The sequence below is a fragment of the Hemitrygon akajei genome, chromosome 9 (assembly GCF_048418815.1).
Source record: "Hemitrygon akajei chromosome 9, sHemAka1.3, whole genome shotgun sequence".
Classification (NCBI taxonomy): domain Eukaryota; kingdom Metazoa; phylum Chordata; class Chondrichthyes; order Myliobatiformes; family Dasyatidae; genus Hemitrygon; species Hemitrygon akajei.
The window spans coordinates 25,744,162-25,763,244 of NC_133132.1; the positions used below are offsets into that span (position 1 = coordinate 25,744,162).

At 44.1% G+C, this 19,083-nt stretch overlaps 1 long non-coding RNA gene across 1 annotated transcript in view; it reads left to right on the top strand.

The window, feature by feature from the left end:
* Positions 1-11,364, top strand: part of LOC140732952 (uncharacterized) — a 60,902-nt gene extending 49,538 nt beyond the window's left edge. Inside the window, exons 2-3 of the long non-coding RNA XR_012100193.1 lie at positions 551-629; positions 4,192-11,364. This is a non-coding gene — a long non-coding RNA (uncharacterized lncRNA). The remainder of the gene's footprint in view (positions 1-550; positions 630-4,191) is intronic.
* The last annotated feature ends 7,719 nt before the right edge of the window (positions 11,365-19,083 follow it).

Below are 19,083 nucleotides of genomic sequence, written 5' to 3' on the forward strand. Positions count from 1 at the left end.
TTGAATGGAAAATCCTGTGGATGCAGCCCAGTCTATCATGGGTAAAGCTCTCCCAACCATTGAGAACATCTACCTGAAATGCTGTCAAGAGAGCATCAACATGCTCTCTTCTCTCTGCTATCACCATGAAGAAGGTACAGGAGCTTCTGGACTCACACCACCAGCTTGAGGAACAGTTATTAGCCCTCAACTATGAAGCTCTTGAACCAAAGGGAATAACTTCACTTGCCCCATCATTGAAATGTTCCCACAGCCTATAAATTTACTTTCGAGGGTTCTTCATCTCATGTTCTTGATATTGATTTATTATTATTGTTACTTCTTTTTGTATTTCAACAGTTTGTTGTCCTTTGCACACTGGTTGAAAGCCCACGTTGGTGGGACTTTCACTGATTCAGTTTTGATTATTTTTCTATGGATTGATTGAGAATGCCCAGAAGACAACAAATCTCAGGGTTGCATATGGTGACATATATGTACTTTGATAATACATTTACTTTGAACTTTACCTGGATTGAGACATCTTAAATTTTAATAAAATCCTCAACAGGGCGATTCTGGGAAGCAGAAGAGGGAATATTGTGTGGTGTAAGCCCTATCGCTGTGTCTCCACCATCGACATACAAAGTGTAAGTGAACCTGAGAAACACTTAGCTCTTCCCCAGAGAGAAATTACACCAGGAGAGACATCTAAATTCCAGCAAATATTCAGGGGAGAAAGGGAAGGAGTAGGGGCACCATGAGGAGGTGATAGGCAGGTGAGGAGAAGAGAAGGGATAAGAGGGGAGCTAGAGTGAAGATTTGAAGAAGAGGGAAGGGTGAAAACTTAAAAAAAATACCTGTAGTTGGAGAAATCAATGTTCTTGCCATCAAAAGAACTTGAGAGTACTCGTACAGGATTCCCGAAAGGTTAACTTGCAGGCAAATGCAATATTAGCATTTATTTTGAGAGGACTGGAATATAAAAGCAAGGATGTGATGCTGAGGCTCTATAAGGCACTGGTGAGGCCTCACTTGGAGTATTGAGAATAGTTTTGGGCCCCTTATTTAAGAAAGGATTTGCTGATATTGGAGAGGGTTCAGAGGAGGTTGATGAGAATTATTCCAGGAATGAAAGGGTTATCTTATGAGGAACGGTTGGTGGTTCTGGAATCGTGGAATCTACAAGAATGAGAGGGGATCTCATTAAAATCTATCGAATGTTGAAAGGCCTAGATAGAGTGGATGTGGAGAGGATGTTTCCTATGGTGGGAGAGTCTAGGACCAGACGGCACAGCCTCAGAATAGAACGGCGTCCATTTAGAACAGAAATGAGGAGAAATTTCTTTAGCCAGAAGGTGGTGAATCTGTGGAATTCGTTGCCACAGGTGGCTGTGGAAGTCAGGTTATTGGGTATATTTAAGGCAGAGGTTGATAGGTGTTTGATTAGTCAGAGTGTGAAAGGTTATGGGGAGAAGGCAGGAGAACGGGGTGAAGAGGGAATTGGCTAAGCCAGGATGAAACTGTGGAGCAGACTTAATGGGCTGAATGGCATAATTCTGCTCCTATATCTTAGGTCATGGTCTTATCAGGTTGGAGGCTACCCAGGTGGAATATGAGGTGTTGCTCCTCCAACCTGAGAGTGGCTTCATTGTGGCAGTAGGTGCCCCCTCCTTCCCTTTCTCCCATGTTCGACTCTCCTCTCCTATCAGATTTCCTCTTCTTCAGTCCTTTACCTTTTCCACCTATCACATGCCAGCTTCTTACTTCATCCCCACACTCACCTGGCAACACCTATCATCTGCTAGTTTGGATTCAATCCCCTCCCCTGACTTTCTTATTCTGCTGATGAAATGCTGACTATTTATTCATTTCCATCGATGCTGCCAGACTTGCTGAGTGCCTCCTGCATTTTGTGTGTGTTGCTCTGAAAATTCTGCATCCCTTGTAGTTAGAAACAACAGTCAAAGTAAATTAATTATCAAGGTGCATATATGTTACCATATACTTTCCTAAGATCATCTTCTTGCAGAAAATAAAGAAATAGAGTAGAAATGATGAAATACTATCAATAGCAAAGACTGACAAACACCAGGACCATGCAGGTTCTAAACACAGTATTCGACTCAGAATGACCCCTCCCATAAATCCCAATCTCCAGTCATCCTCTGATCTCAGGTGCTCCATCCCAACCCCCTGTAATTCTCTCCCAAGCCACCCCTCTACAATCACTGCCACCCACACCAAGCTTTTTATCACCTGCCATGGCTTTATGACTTATTTTTGACTGACAATGCACCAAAAATAAGCTCTGGGATCTTTTCACAAGTTAAAGATGGTATCAATGCAAGGTTCTCTTGGTTACATTTAGGAGAGCAGAGAGAGAAGGTGATAACCAAACCCAATCTCATCCTCACTTGATATCTATAACTGTAAGGGAGAAGGAACAAAAGAGTCCAGCAAGTGCCTGGACCTCTGAAATCTGCAATCTGCCTACCACCACAACAGTCTCCAGCAGACACACCCTCCAGACAACAAAGCACATGTTAGGCCTCTGTTTCCTGATTACAACTCCACGTTCAACATCATCATCCCCTCAGAACTCATTACCAAGCTTCTAAACTTGGACCTCTGTACATAAGAACAGAAGAAATAGGAGCAGGAGCTGGCCATCTGGCCCGTCGAGCCTGCTTCGCCATTCAATAAGATCATGGCTGTAAGCAATATGGTCATGGACTCTCCATATCTTCTGCACAGTTTGCTTTTCCACTCAATTTAGATACATTACATTCGGTCCCCTCTTCCAGATCATTAATGTATATTGTGAACAGTTGCGGGCCCAGCACTGACCCCTGCAACACACCGCTCACCACTGATTGCCAACCAGAGTAACACCCATGTATCCCAACTCTCTGCTTTCTATAAGTTAACCAATCCTCTATCCATGCTAATACATCACCCCCAACTCTATGCATCCTTAACTTACGGATAAGTCTTTTATGCGGCACCTTATCGAATGCCTTCTGGAAATCCAAGTAAATAATGTCTATCTGTTCCCCTCTATCCACTGTGCTCATTATCTTCTCAAAGAACTCCTGTAAGCTTGTTAAGCAGGACCTGCCTTTGCTGAATCCATGCTGCGTCTGCCTGATGGATCCATTTCTTGCTAGATGCCTCGCCATTTCTTCTTTCCCTCGCCAGTACTTCCCTCTGCAACTGGATCGTAGGGAGAGCACACAACAGCCCTCATTGAAGGGGTCAGATCCTGGGGGTTCACATCTCAGACTATCTATCCTGGTCCCAACACATTGTGCCTTCACCAGGAATGCACATTTGTGGGTCTACTTTGCTCGGAGTTTGAAAAGATTTGGTATGTGTTGGATTAGAATTTAAATTGTTTCTTGTATAACGTTCTTATGTGTGCTTATCTGCTTATATAATCTGTGTAATTGGTGAATTTTCAATAATTGTAGCATAACTGGTTCTATATTTTTCTAGCAGCCTGTATCACACCGCTAAACCTGACTGTGTCATAGGTTACTCCTTCTCAATGGAATGTTCCTTAACTGTCCAGTCTGTGTTAGCTTTGAGTAGAAGCCAACCATGATTTCTTTATTAGTCCCCTTGCTTCGCTTTCTCTCCCTTCAGTAGACTGAGCTGGTTATAGTTACTCTTTGTCATAAACAGCTGGAACCACAAGTTCTATGTCACATTCCTGACTTCCAAAGAATCTTCTGAGCTAAAGCTTCTCCAGATTCAATAGCATTTCATCAAAGACACACGAAAATTTCTATAGCTGTACCATGGAGAGCACTCTGAGTGGTTGCATCACCTCTGGTACAAAGGCTCCAGTGGCTGCAGAAGTTGATAATTCAGCCAGCCCCAACACAGGCACAACCCTCCCCGTCCTCATGGACAACTTCAGAAGTTTTTGACTCAAGAAGGTGGCATCCACAGTTAAAAGATCATCACCATCTGAGACATGCCCTCTTCTTGGTACCACCAATGAGGAGAGGTACAGGACTCTGAAGACCCACAGTCACCTCTTCAGAAGCAGCTTCTTGCCCTCTGCCATAAACAGCCATAAACACTACCCCATTATTCTTAATTTTGCAATATTTATTTATTTTTGTAATTAATGGTAATTTTATGTTTTTGCACTGTGCTGCTGTTACAAAACATAGATTTCATATCACACATTGTCACTTATAGTTTGCCTGGATTCAGCATGCCGTCTAAAACTTTGACAAACTTCCATAAAAGCGTATTGGGGAGAATCCTGACTGGTTACACCATGGCCTGGGATGGAAGCACCAATGGCCAGCAATGGAAAGGTCTATGGAGAGTGATGGATACAGCCCAGTCCATCACAGGTAAAGCTCTCCCCTGCATTGAGCCTATTCACAAGGAGAGCTGCCACAAGAAGGGAGCATTCATCATCAAGGATTCCCCACTGTCCCAGTCAAGCTGTCTTCTTACTGATACCATCGGGCATTGAATCCCACATTCCAGGCTCAGGAACAGCCATCACCTTACAACCATCCACGCTGAACCAGTGTGGATAACTTCACTCATCTCAACACTGAACCAATGGACTCACTTTCAATTTGTCTTCGTTTGCACTTTGGTTTTTGCCAGTCTTTGCTTCTGTGTATCTTTTCATAAATCTTTTTGTATTGCTTTATTTTCCTGTTAATGCTGACAAGAAAATGAATCTCAAGGTGGTACATAGTTACATGTATGTACTTTGATCATAAATTTACTTTGACAACGCATCTGAAAAGGTGAAATCCCTGAGCAGCTTCACTGTGGACCAGCCAGAATGAGGATCGTGATTGGGTCCCTGACACAGCCAAGAGCAACTCTCTGAATGGAGGGGAGGGATTGGAAAATTTCTGCGTCATCCTAAACTGACAGGGGCTTCAGAAATCCCAACGTCCATTTGATCAAGTGTTTGTCTTACCTGGCATATTAATTATGCCCCATTCTGCAGGCAGCTCAGGAAATGAATTCCTTATGTCGTTAATATTAATGCCAGAAACTTGACAACCTTCAAAATGGAGACCTGCAAAAGCATTTTGATCTATTGCATTTGCTCATTGCCTTGTGATGCTTACAGTGAATATAAATCACACAAAAATATATTTGTGCCTTTGTGGGTCTGAGAAATCATCCCTGGGACTGGGAAACAGACAAAGCCCTGAAATTCTTGTTAAGCAGCTTTAAAGCTTACATTATTCTCAGATCTGACAGTAGAGATGTGACAGGAAAAGTTGTTTTCATTCTGAATTCTAAACATGCAGGATTAGATAAGCAGCAGACTGTATCCATCAAACATTCTGCATTGACTTGCATTTATCAAACAGCTTTCCTGTGTAAAGCTCCCCACGACAGCTTCATCAGAAATTATTCCCAGACTGCAACACACCATTTGCAAACTGCATGGGTGGCTCTTGATGACGATGGTGGGAAGGGCACAACCTCTCCAGTGCTGAGGACATTGTCAAAAGGCGGCTTCTCAGGAAGGTGGCATCCGACATCAAAGACCCTCACCATCCAGGATGTGGCCTCTTCTCATTCCTACAGGAGGTACGGACACTCAGCATTTTAGGAACAGCTTCCACCCCTTCACCATCAGATTTCTGAATGGTCCATGAACACTACCTCACTGTTTTTGCTCTTGTTTCAGAACACAGAACATAAAAGAGTACAGCACAGGGACAGGCCCTTCATCCCACAATGTTGTGCCAAAACTGTGTTGTACGGATCTATTTCTTTTGGAGCAATGGTCCCTCTCCCTTAGCACTACGTATTGATCTGTTGTCTGTGCGTGCACATTGTTCTCTGTCTCTCTCTCTCTCAATGCAATGTGTATGCACCAGTTAAAGCTGTCTCCCACACACATGCTTTCATTTAATTGATATATAGTTTTGCACAGGCACAACAAATTGGTGGCGAATATGAACCTGAATGTCAGAAAATATCATGGACTGAAACGGCAGTTACGGCAAGAGATAAACAGTACAGAGAAGGCTGTCACGGACACTAACAGAGGCATGAGTACCATGCACAGTAATAGTGAAAGATGTGTTGAATTTAAAGTGAAAATAATGTGGCGATGGCTTCAGCTGGGAAAGTTGATGAATTTGACGGTGCTAATGAAGGCTGGGAGTCGTATATCAAGAGGGTGGAACTCTATTGTAATGTGAACAATGTGGAGAAGCAAAAGAAAGCCCCAACACTTATTAGCTTAATGGGCCCAAGAACATACAGTCTCATACACAACCTAGTAACCCCTGAAAAGCCAACAACCAAATCATTTGACAAAATTGTTACAATTTTACAAATTCACTTGAGCTCCAAACTGCTGGTAATAGCTGAGCGATTTAGATTTTACAAAAGGAACCAGTCAAAGGATGGAAATATTCCTGAATACATTGCAGAACTGAGCAAACTTTCCTAGTACTGTGACTTTAGAGATGGCCTTTCTGATACATTAAGGGACAGGCTTGTATGTGGCATGCATAGTCAATGCACTCAAGCAAGACTACTGGCAGAAAGAGGCCTAATCTTAGCTTGGGCATTGACCATTGCAATATCATTAGAGACTGCAGCAAAGGATGCAGCAGAACTACAGAAACAGAGTTAGAAAATGTACAAAATATCCCTGAATGGTGCAAAAAGCCAAAAAGGTCATTGATGTAGCAAATCCTCCCGTGTTACAAATGACTGCTCAGAGAGAAAGTCTTCAGCAAGTGTCACAGACAAGGTCACGTAGAGGGACAGTGCCAGGCAGACAAAAAGCACAACCCAGTGACAAGTCTGCCAGTGAAAACAGACACCGTTACACCCATGGGAGTGGCCGTTGTCACCATGGCAAAGAGTATATATTAACTCTGTTGGGCCATTCATGGACTCCATGTTTCTAATTGCTGTGGATGCTCATTCGAAGTGGCTGGAGGTTATACCAATGAAGTTAACCACCTCAGTAAAAACTGTCTCTGCTCTGAGGATTAACTTTGCCAGAAACGTTTTACCAGAACAAATTGTGAGTGACAACAGACCACAATACATGTCAGAAGAATTCTGACTGTTCATGAAGGAAAATGGCATCAGGCGTTTCAAGTCATCTCCTCCTCATCTAGTAATGAAGTGATGGACAAGAAGGATATTTCTCTACAGCACAGGATGGACAACTTCCATTTTGTGTATCGGAACTCTGTTCATGCGATGACAAATCAAACACTTGCAATGCTTTTCATGAACAGGAGTCTGAGATCTTGCATAGACCTCCTGAAACCAGATCTATGGAGAGATGTACAGAATAAACAGTTCAGCCAGTTGTCAAGTGAAACAGCAAGGAGCTTTGAGATTGGAAAGCAAGTCCTAGCGCGTGATTACCGAGAAGACAATTAGACACCCGGTAGGATAACTACAGGAACTGGATCACTGATATACACAGTGGACGTTGGAGATCAGACGTGGAGACATCATGTCGACGAGATACTGGATGCTCAACAGAAGGACACACCTGAGTCGACTGCATCCAACAAGATGGACACATTACAGTCACCGAACTTATCTCTCAGTGATGATCATATCATTGACAGCAATATGACACCAGCAATTAAGAACGTTGTCTTAGACAAGACACCTATCAAACCTGATACCATTCCACGGGTCAAAAGGCACTATCCTGAAAGAAACAGAGTGCCCCCAAAAGACTGAATCTTCAGACCTGTGACGTTAGTTATGGACTGTTATTATGAAAGCATGTCTATTTAAAATATAGGTTTACGAAAGGGAGATTGAATGTTTGTACATATACAGTTTTTTGTTGCATTAATCTAAATGGGGGAGGAGGTGTAATTATGGATCTGTTTTTTTAGAGCAATGGCCCACCCCCCAGCACTATGTATTGACCTTGTTGTCTAGACATGTGCTGTTGTCTACATTTTCTCTTTTTCTCTTTCGCTGCAATGTGAATACACCAGTTAAAGCCATCTCCCACGTGCATGCTTTTATTTAATTGGTATGTAGTCACAACTGAAACAATTAAACTAGTAATCAAAACAAGCAAATCCCTTCTGCCCATACATCCTTACATTTTCCTCACATTCATGTGCCTATTGAAAAGTCTCTTAGAAGTTCCTGATGTATCTGCCTCTACCTCTACCCCAGGTACCCACCACACTCCGTGTAAAATAATTCCCCCTCACATCTCATTTGAAATTACCCCTCTCACCTTAGATGCAGGTATTAGACATTTCAACCCCGGGAAAAAGATATTTCCTGTCTACTCTAGCTAGGCCTCTCATAATCTTACAAACATCGATCAGATCTCCCCCCAGCCTCCACTGCTCTAGAGAAAACATTGATACCACCTCCAGCACCGACTCTGACGCCCCTCTCCTACACGGCTGCAGACGGGCGATGCCATGGTGAGAGGCCTAGTCCTCACTATGACCAAGGCCACGCAGCTCCCCCTCCATCGGTCTCACCAATAAACCAGTGAACTGGACTTGCAACATTCCACATTACCAATGTCCAACAGGGTCTTGGAATCATAAGAAAAGTGACGAATCACTCGCTGTTAGATCGCACACTGCCTTTGCGCACCAACACTGATGCCTTTCCGCAGTAGGCAGCAACACAGTCTGCCCCCCCCCCCCCCCAGTCCAGAACCGCCAGTTCCTCCGCCAATGAGCAACTCGCTGATCTTCAGTACTTTAAGTTCATAATGTCCAGCAGGGTCTTGTGATCATTAAAAATATGTTTAAAGAAGATCTATTTGGTTTTCCCCATAGAAGCTACTGTGTCCAACCATGCTGCCATCTTACTGGAAGTAACAGTTTAATAGTGTCCAGTCTCCTGTACAGCACCTCCTCTTGTTGGACTATCTACATATTGATTTAAAAAGCCCTCCTGGGTGCACCTAACAAATTCTGCTCCATTAAAACCTCTGGAATTAAGAAGGTCCCAGTTTACATTAGTGAAGTCGTTGTTTTGTTTTCCTTATTCTGCCTGCTTTAGTTATTTAGAGTCATAGAATCTTCAAAAAGATCAACATAGATAAAACCCAATTACTTTCATATAACTGTAGCCCACCAAGAAAAATTGAAAGTAGATATCCCTGGGCATGGCAAACAGAGTCTTTCAAATATTTGGGCATCATTATGCCAAAAGATCTGGCAAAATTATCAAAATGCAATTATCAGCCTATATATAAAAAATTAAGGAAGATATAACAAGATGGAACCTAATTCCTTTTCTTTCCATCTTAGTTCAAGGATTGAATCTATTAAAATGAATATACTGCCCAGACTATTTCAGACCCTACCAATAGAGATTAATCAAAATCAGTTCAATGAATGGAACACAAATGTTATCAAGGTATATTTGGCAGGGTAAAAGGCCTAGAATTCATCTCAAAACTTTGCAATTAGCCAAGGAAAAGTGGGTATGGGGCCTACCTTCTCTTAGAGATTATTGTTTTGCAGCACAGTTGAGAGCTGTGATATGTTGATGCAACCCATCATATGACACTCAATGGAAAAACATTGAGGAGGGGATACTTCCCAACCCCATACAGGCAATTTTTGACTGACAACAACCTACAAAGGTGCATAGATACTATTGATAACCCATGGGTGAAATGGACTCTTAAAATATGGAAAACTATTATAAAAGAATATAAACTAGAGGGAGATATTGCAATTCTTAAATGGTGTGCATATGACTCGGATTTTACGCCGAATAAACTGGATGCTAGATTTAAGGACTGGACAGCTAAAGGAATAACAGTTCTTTGCAATATAATGAAAGAAGGAACACTGTTCAGTTTTGAAATGCTTAAAGAGCAACACTTATTAGAAAAACAAGACTTTTATCAGTACTTACAGATGCAACAATATATTAATAGGATGGTTAAAAATGTAACCAAGGCAAGAACATATTTGATAGAGCTATTTAGAAAAGCATATAATTCAGATAATGGTAGTAGAATCATTTCAAACATGTATAAGGGTTTGTCAAATCTTAAAACAGTTCGACTTCCATTGATACCTCCATATTATTGTCCATTCTCAGATATAATTATCCCTCCTTCCTTCTCCCATTTTGTTTTAATGTATGAAGTGTACCAGTTCACAGAAATGAAGGGAGTTTGGATGGAAAAACTTGATGAGATATTTTATTACACCCTCTCAGAAATCCTATTATGATAGTAACCTCCCTGTTTGCTGAAGAAATTGTGGAAATCAAAATGCAAACCATTATCATATTTTCTGGAAATGCCCCTTTATCAAAGACTATTGGAGTGGGATACACACTGCCCTACAAGACATCTTTAAATGTGAAATACCCTTAGAAAGTAAGACCATATATTTTGGATATATACCTCAAGAATGGTTGAAAAGAGATAAATATTTAATCTGGTATATACTGCTGGTGGCTGGTAAAAAGACTCTTACTAGGAAAGCTCAACCTTAAATGCATGGATGGAAATTACAATGGACGTTTACAAAATGGAGAAGATAACAGCATCTGTTAATCATAAGTTGGAACAATTTGATTTATACTGGGGAAAATGGTTTAACTACATAACACCTCGTAGGCCTGATTTTATTCTCACAAATCAATGAATATGTTGTAAAAAAAAGATCACTCCCTACTTGTATGTAGTTTTCTTCTTTAACTTGTTCTTTCTATAAGTGTATACCTCAGATAAATATCATGTGGAGATGTGTGGCATATATGACTATATGATATATATGTACAATATCTGAAATACATCATATGGAAATGTTTGATGATGAACTTCAATAAAAATAAATTACAAAAAAGAATCTTTGAAAAGTACACCACAGAAACTGGCCCTTCAGCCCATCTAGTCTGTACTGTCATTTAAACTGCCTCCTACTATTGACCTGCACTGGGACCATAGACTTACACACCCCTACCATCCATGTACCTATCAAAACTTCTCTTAAACATTGAAATTGAGCTCACATGCACCACTTGTGCTGGCAGCTCATTCCACACTCTCACCACCCTCTGAGTGAAGAAGTTCCCCCTCATGTTCCCCTTATCATGTGAATAGTCAGAGGCTTTTTTCCCAGGGCTGAAATGGCTAGCACGAGAGGGCACATTTTTAAGGTGCTTGGAAGTAGGTACAGAGGAGATGTCAGGGGTAAGTTTTTTTACACAGAGAGTGGTGAGTGCATGGAACGGGCTGCCAGTGATGCTGGTGGAGATGGAAACAATAGGGTCTTTTAAGAGACTCCTGGATAGGTACATGGAGCTTAGAAAAATAGAGGGCTATGGGTCACCTAGGTAATTTCTTAAGTAAGTACGTGTTCAGCACAGCATTGTGGGCCGAAGGGCCTGTATTGTGCTGTAGATTTTCTATGTTTCTAAATACTTCACCTTTCACCCTTAACCCATAACCTCTAGTTGTAGTGCCACTCATCTCAGAGGAAAAAGCCTGCTTGCATTTACTCTATCTATAAACCTCAAAATTTTGTATACCTCTATCAAATCTCCTCTCAGTCTTCTATGTTCCAAAGAATGAAGTCCTGACTGATTCAGTCCTTCCTTATAATTCAGATCCTCCAGACCCGCAGCATCCTTGTGAATTTTATCTGCTCTTTCAACCTTGTTTACATCTTTCTTGGTGGCCAGAACTGCACACAATACTCCAAATTAGGCCCCACCATTGTCTTATACAACTTCAACATAACATTCCATCTCCTGTACTCATTACTTTGATTTATGAATGCCAATGTGCCAAAAGCTCTCTTTACGACCCTATCTACTTGAGATACCTTTTTTTTAATGAATTAGGGACTATATTCCCTGATCCCTTTATTCTACCACACTCCTCAGTGCCCTACCATTCACTGGTTTGTCCAACTGGTGCAAAACCTTGCACTTGTCTGCATTAAATTCCATCTGCTATTTTTGAGCCCATTTTTCCAGCTGGTCCAGATCCCACTGCAAGCCATGATAGTCTTCCTCACAGTCCACTACACCCCAGTGTTGCTGTCATCCACAAACTTGTTGATCCAGTGAAGCACATTATCATCAAGATCATTGATAAGGCTGACAAACAACAAAAGATTGCAGGTTGAGCACTGATCCTTGTGGCACACCACTAGTCACAGGCCTCCAGTCAGAGAGACAACCATCTACTTCCTCTCTCTGGCTTCTCCCACAAAGCCATTAATTAATTTACTATCTCATCTTGAAAGCTGAGTGACTGGACCTTCTTGACCAACCTACCCTGTGGGACCTTGTCAAATGCCTTGTTTAAAGTCCATGTAGACAACATCCACTGCCTTACCTTCATCAACTGTCTTGGTAACTTCTTCAAAAATCTCTATAAGATTGGTTAGACATGACCTACCACGCATAAAGCCATGCTGACCATCCTTAATCAGTCCCTGTCTATCCAAATACTCATATATTCAGTCCCTTACAATATCTTCCAATAACTTTCCCACCACTGACGTCAGGCTCATCAATCTATAACTTCCTGGTTTATATTTAGAGCCATTCCTAAACAGAACAACATAGGCTATCCTCCAATCCTCCGGTACCTCACCTGTCACAAAGGATGATTTAAGTATATTCCAGGGACCAGCTGATCGCGCTTAACCCGGCCGGTTTAGCGAACAGAGCGGCAGATACCCCTGCTGAAATCTGGAGGAAAACACACAGAGGATTCAGAGGGGGATCAAAAAGGTGAGGGAGGAGGACCGGGTCGAGACAAGAGACTGATGGAGGAGAAGAATTATAAGCCGTGTCTCCCCTCTCTCATTATGGGCAATGTGAGATCACTGGGTAATAAAATGGACGAGTTGACAGCGCTAGTCAGGAGTCAGAGGACTTTTCAGGAGAGCAGTGTTATGTGTTTTACTGAAACGTGGCTGCACGAGGACATACCCAACCAAAACGTTTCCATAGAGGGCTTCCAGACTGGGCTGATTGTAATTGCACTGACAGCGGTAAGCGTAAAGGAGGGGGGCTTGCTGTTCTGGTTAACAACAGATGGTTCTGCTGGCCTGGTCATATTACGATCAAGGAACGTGTTTGTAGCCCGGATATTGAACTTTTTGCTGTTGGACTCCAGGCATATTATTTGCCAAGGGAAATCTCACATGCAATTGTGGTTGTTGTGTACATCCCTCCCTCTGCCAACCCGACGTCGGCGTGTAACATCATTCACATCATCATAGCCAGACTACAAACCCAGCACCCGAGTGCCCTCATTACAATCTCAGGTGACTTCAACCATGTTACCATGGCTAGAACACTGCCCAACTTCACGCAGTATGTGAGCTGTACAACCAGAGGGGAGAGGACCCTGGACTTGATGTATGCTAATGTTAAGAATGCTTACAGCTCCTCTCCCCTCCCCCCACTGGGAAGGTCAGATCACAACCTGGTGCATCTCAGACCCTGCTACGTGCCTCCAGTGAAGAGTAAACCTGCAACCTTGAGGTCAGTGAGGAAATGGTCGTGGGTAAAAAAGGTCAGGAACGAGGTACAGGTACGAGGCAGGACGTCTTCCACAGCACAGGAACCCTCTAGAGACTCAGGCTCAGGTTGAAGACATGGTGAAGTACTCTACATAGCTGGGGGGTACAGGCTTTGAGCACCCTGGGGCTGACACCATCCGGGCCTGCAGCCTTGCTTGGATGGAGATGTTTCAGCTGTCTTCTCACCTGTTCAGCTGTGAAGCCCAACATGGTGGTTTCAGGTGAGGGAGGGGTGTAGTCACAAGAGCAGGGTGGGGGGCTGTGAGGAGGGGTAGGAGGGGAGAGTGGAGTATGTGTTGGTTGGGGGCCAACAACATATGAATTGTGTGGGGGATGGGCAGGGGCCACAGTGTCAAATCTATTGAAGAACAGGTTAGGTTCGTTGGCCCTGTCCACACTGCCTTCAGCTCCTCTGTTGCTGGTTTGCCGGAACCCAGTGATGGTCTTCATCCCACTCCAGACCTCTTTCATGTTGTTCTGCTGGAGTTTCCACTCAAGCTTCCTCCTATACCTGTTTTTAGCCTCCCTGATCTTGGCTTTCAGGTCCCTCTGTATTGTCCTCAGCTCCTCCCTATTTCCATCTCTAAACGCCCTCTTTTTAGCGTTCAGGATGTCCTTAATGTCCTTTGTTACCCATGGCTTGTTTGAATAACGAAGGACAGTTCTTGCTGGAACATTGCAGTCCACACAGAAGTTGATGTAACCAGTGATGCACTCAGTGAGCCCATCAATGTCCTCTCCATGTGGCTCACAGAAGGGCTGCCAGTCTGTTACCTCAAAACAATCCTGGAGTGCCTCATAAGCCCCAGTTGCTCCAATGACTACAGACCAGTGGCATTGACTTCCCACATCATGAAGACCTTGGAGAGACTTGTTCTAGAGCAGCTCCGGCCTATAGTTAAGCCACACTTAGACCCCTCCAGTTCGCCTATCAGCCCCGACTAGGAGTTGAGGATGCCATCGTCTACCTGCTGAACCGTGTCTACGCCCACCTGGACAAGCCGGCGAGCACTGTGAGGGTCATGTTTTTTGACTTCTCCAGTGCATTCAACACCATCCGCTCTGCTCTGCTGGGTGAGAAGCTGACAGTGATACAGGTGGATGCTTCCCTGGTGTCATGGATTATTGATTACCTGACTGGCAGATCACAGTACGTGTGCTTGCAACATTGTGTGTCAGACAGAGTGGTCAGCAGCACTGGCTCCACAGGGGACTGTCCTATCTCCCTTTCGCTTCACCATCTACACCTCGGACTTCAACTACTGCACAGAGTATTGCCATCTTCAAGTTTTCTGATGACTCTGCCATAGTTGGATGCATCAGCAAGGGAGATGAGGCGGGGTACAGGGCTACAGTGGGAAACTTTGTCACATGGTGCGAGCAGAATCATCTGCAGCTTAATGTGAAAAAGACTAAGGAGCTGGTGGTGGACCTGAGGAGGGCTAAGACACCAGTGACCCCTGTTTCCATCCAAGGGGTCACTGTGGACATGGTGGAGGATTACAAATACCTGGGGATATGAATGGACAATAAACTGGGCTGATCAAAGAACACTGAGGCTGTCTACAAGAAGGGTCAGAGCCGTCTCTATTTCCTGAGGAGACTGAGGTCCTTTAACATCTGCCGGATGATGCTGAGGATGTTCTATGAGTCTGTGGTGGCCAGTGCTATCATGTTTGCTGTTGTGTGCTGGGGCAGCAGGCTGAGGGTAGCAGACACCAAAAGAATCAACAAACTCATTCGTAAGGCCAGTGATGTTGTGGGTGTGGAACTGGACTCTCTGACGGTGGTGTCTGAAAAGAGGATGCTGTCCAAGTTGCATGCCATCTTGGACAATGACTCCCATCCACTCCATAATGTACTGGTTGGGCACAGGAGTACATTCAGCCAGAGACTCATTCCACCGAGATGTAACACTGAGCATCATAGGAAGTCATTCCTGCCTGTGGCCATCAAACTTTACAACTCCTCCCTCGAAGTGTCAGACACCCTGAGCCAATAGGCTGGTCCTGGACTTATTTCCACTTGGCATGATTAACTTATTTTTATTTAATTATTTATGGTTTTATATTGCTATATTTCTTCACAATTCTTGGTTGGTGCGGCTGTAACGAAACCCAGTTTCCCTCGGGATCAATAAAGTATGTCTGTCTGTCTGTCAAAAGTATCTCTGCTAGGGTCCCAGCAATTTCTGCACTTGCCTCCTGGAGGGTCTGAGAGAACACCTTGTCAGGCCCTGGGGATTTATCCTCTCTGACTTGCCTCAAAACAGCAATCTTCTGTAATCTGTAGCGATTACCCTTCTGTAATCTGTATAGAACCCCTGAAACTGATGCCATTTTGCCTCACTTTTGTGTCCATCTCCTGAGTAAATACAGATACAAGAAGTCCATTTAAGATCTCTCGCATCCCTTTTGGCTCCACACACAGATTACCATTCTGATCTTCCAAAGGACCAATTTTATCCCTTGCTATTCTTTTGCTCTTAATGTATCTGCAGAATCCCTTAGGATTTTCCTTCACCTTTTTTGCTAGAGAAACCTCATGCCCTCTTTTAGCTCTCCTGATTTCCTTCTTAAATGTTCTCTTGCATTTCTTATTCTCCTCAAATACCTCATTTGTTCCTACCTGCCTATACTTGCTATGCACCTCATTTTTTCCTTCTTAACCAGGGCCTCAATATCTCTTGAAAACCAAGGTTCCCTACACCTGTTATCTTTATCTTTTATACTGACAGACACATGAAAGCTTTGGACTCTCAAAATTTCACTTTTGAGGACCTCTGATTTACCAAGTACACCTTTGCCAAAAAACAGCCTGTTCTAATCCACACTTGCCAGAACCTTTCTGATGCCATCAAAATTGGCCTTTCTCCAATTTAGAATCTCAACCCACAGACCAGACCTATATTTTTGCATATTTACTTTGAATTTAATGTAATTGTGATCACTAGATGCAAAGTGTTCCCCTGCACAAAAGTCAGTCACCTGCCCTGTCTCATTCCCTAGTAGTAGATCAAGTATCACACACTCTCCCAATGGGTATTCTATGTATTGATCAAGAAAACTCTGTCCGATCTAGCCCTTTTACAGTATGGGAGTCCCAGTCAATATGGGGAAGGTTAAAATCACCTACTGTAACAATTTTATGTTTCTCACAACAGTCTGTGATCTCTCTACAGATTAGTTCCTCTAAATCCCTTGGACTGTTGGGTGGTCTGTAATATAGTCCCATTAACATGATCATACCTTTGTTATATCTCACTTCCACCCATAACACCTAACTAGACAAATTCTTCAGTCTTTCCCGACTGAGGACTGCCATGGTATTTTCCTTGACCAGTAGCACCATACCTCCTCATTAAATCCTCCCAGTTTGTCGTGTCTAAAACAACAGAACCCTGGAATACTAACTGCCAGTCCTGCCCCTCCTGTCACTAATGGGTACAATATCATAATTCCAGGTGTCGATCAATGCTCTGAGCCTCATCCGCATTTATTACGATACTTCTAGCTTTGAAATATACAGTACACAGCTTAGGACATTAGTCGTACCATGCTCAACCTTTTGGCTCCTGACTTTGTCTGAGGTCTTAACATCTGACTCCATTATCTATTCTGGCACTCTGGTTCCTATAACCCCTCAAACTCTAAGCTTAATCCAGGAATGATTCCGGAGAAGTGGACTGGAACTTGACCCAGGAATGATTCCACAGACATAACTGGAGATTGAACTGGGAATGATTCTGCAGACGTGGACTGACACTCGACCTGGGATACAGACGTGGAATGGAACTCGACCCGGGAATGATTCTGGAGAAGTGGACTGGAACTCGACCCGGGATGATTCCGCAGACGTGGACTGGAACTTGACCCAGGAATGATTCCGCAGACGTGGACTGGAACTTGACCTGGGAATGATTCCACAGACATAACTGGAGATTGAACGGGAATGATTCTGCAGACGTGGACTGACACTCGACCTGGGATACAGACGTGGAATGGAACTCGACCCGGGAATGATTCTGGAGAAGTGGACTGGAACTTGACCCGGGAATGATTCCGCAGACATGGACGGGAACTTGACCCAGGAATGATTCCACAGACGTGGACTGGAACTTGACCCAGGAATGATTCCGCAGATGTGGACTGGAACTTGACCCGGGAATGATTCCACAGACGTGGACTGGAACTTGACCTGGGAATGATTCTGGAGAAGTGGACTGGAACTCGACCCGGGATGATTCCGCAGACGTGGACTGGAACTTGACCTGGGAACGATTCTGGAGAAGTGGACTGGAACTCAACCCGGGATGATTCCGCAGACGTGGACTGGAACTTGACCTGGGAATGATTCTGGAGAAGTGGACTGGAACTTGACCCGGGAATGATTCCGCAGACGTGGACTGGAACTTGACCTGGGAATGATTCTGGAGAAGTGGACTGGAACTTGACCCGGGAATGATTCCGCAGACGTGGATTGGAACTTGACCCAGGAGTGATTCCGCAGACGTGGACTGGAACTCGATCCAGGAATGATCTGCAGACGTGGACTGGAACTTGACCCAGGAATGATTCCGCAGACGTGGACTGGAACTTGGCCCGGGAATGATTCCACAGACGTGGACTGGAACTTGACCTGGGAATGATTCTGGAGAAGTGGACTGGAACTCGACCCAGGATGATTCCGCAGACGTGGACTGGAACTTGACCTGGGAATGATTCTGGAGAAGTGGACTGGAACTCAACCCGGGATGATTCCGCAGACGTGGACTGGAACTTGACCTGGGAATGATTCTGGAGAAGTGGACTGGAACTTGACCCGGGAATGATTCCGCAGACACGGACTGGAACTTGACCTGGGAATGATTCTGGAGAAGTGGACTGGAACTTGACCCAGGAATGATTCCGCAAACGTGGATTGGAACTTGACCCAGGAGTGATTCCGCAGACGTGGCCTGGAACTCGACCCAGGAATTATTCCGCAGACGTGGACAGGAACTTGACCCAGGAATGATTCCGCAGACGTGGATTGGAACTTGAAACGGGAATGATTCCACAGACGTGGACTGGAACTTGACCTGGGAATGATTCCACAGACGTGGACTGGAACTCGACCCGGGATGATTCTGCAGACGTGGACTGGAACTCGACACGGGATGATTCCGCAGACGTGGACTGGAACTCAACCCGGGATGATTCCGGAGAAGTGGACTGGAACTTGACCAGGGAATGATTCTGGAGAAGTGGACTGGAACTTGACCAGGGAATGATTCCGCAGACGTGGACTGGAACTTGACCTGGGAATGATTCTGGAGAAGTGGACTGGAACTCGACCCGGGATGATTCCGCAGACGTGGACTGGAACTTGACCTGGGAATGATTCTGGAGAAGTGGACTGGAACTCAACCTGGGATGATTCCGCAGACGTGGACTGGAACTTGACCTGGGAATGATTCTGGAGAAGTGGACTGGAACTTGACCCGGGAATGATTCCGCAGACGTGGACTGGAACTTGACCCAGGAGTGATTCCGCAGACGTGGACTGGAACTCGACCCAGGAA